The following is an 821-nucleotide window of genomic DNA, read 5'->3' as shown; positions in this document are numbered from 1 at the left end:
CCACTGCTGAGCTCCAACTTATCCCAAAGTCTCACTGCCATTTTCTTAATGAGCAACCACCTATGCCACAGGTGCTCCTCCCTCGGGCTCCAACTCTGTGCCCAAAGAGCAGCACTAACAGAGAAAGAAAGCAGGACAGAAACCAGGAGATGTGGGGGGTCTTAATGGTGCATTATGGTCATCCCCTGACTCCCAGCAATTGGCTCTAGCGCTGCTGCTGGAAACCACAGCTGATGGCAGATGTTAATTGCTGCATGGAGCTGCCCGGTGTGCAACAGTTTGCTCAGCTGTGCCACACAGGCACGTAATCAGGTGAGCTAATTACTTACAGATACAAAACAACCACTTTTCAGGCACCAAACACAACATAGAAATGGGTATTGGCAGCGTGAATACAGCCGGCCTGTTAAGTGCAGCTCGGTGATGGCTCCCTAAATCTGCGGGCACTCGCACACGTGGCACTCGTTTGGATATTGCCATGGGAAAGGTGAGATGCTCTCAGGTAACATTCATCACCTGATACCACCTCAATTAGCACCATTTCGCTTTGCAGCCACTTATCCATTCCCACACGGATTTGAGGAGAGGTTGGTGCCGTATGCCCACGTTTTCCTCTTGTCCTACAGCACGAACGCACGCTGGGTCGAGAAAACGTTTCTGAGTTCGACAGCCGCGATTTTGGAGTTGGAGGTTATTCTGCTGAGTCGCGCAGAAGTAAAACAGTTACAGACGAGCTAACGAGCAAAGTGTGAGAGCCACGAGTCGCTCGGGAAGCAAAAACGGAGTTCCAGGGACGCAGCGATTGGAGTCCCAGCGCGCGG

Source organism: Meleagris gallopavo, chromosome 15 (assembly GCF_000146605.3).
Source record: "Meleagris gallopavo isolate NT-WF06-2002-E0010 breed Aviagen turkey brand Nicholas breeding stock chromosome 15, Turkey_5.1, whole genome shotgun sequence".
NCBI classification, from domain to species: Eukaryota; Metazoa; Chordata; class Aves; order Galliformes; family Phasianidae; genus Meleagris; species Meleagris gallopavo.
The sequence above is the reverse complement of the archived record's forward strand: the minus strand, read 5'-3'. Positions refer to the sequence as shown.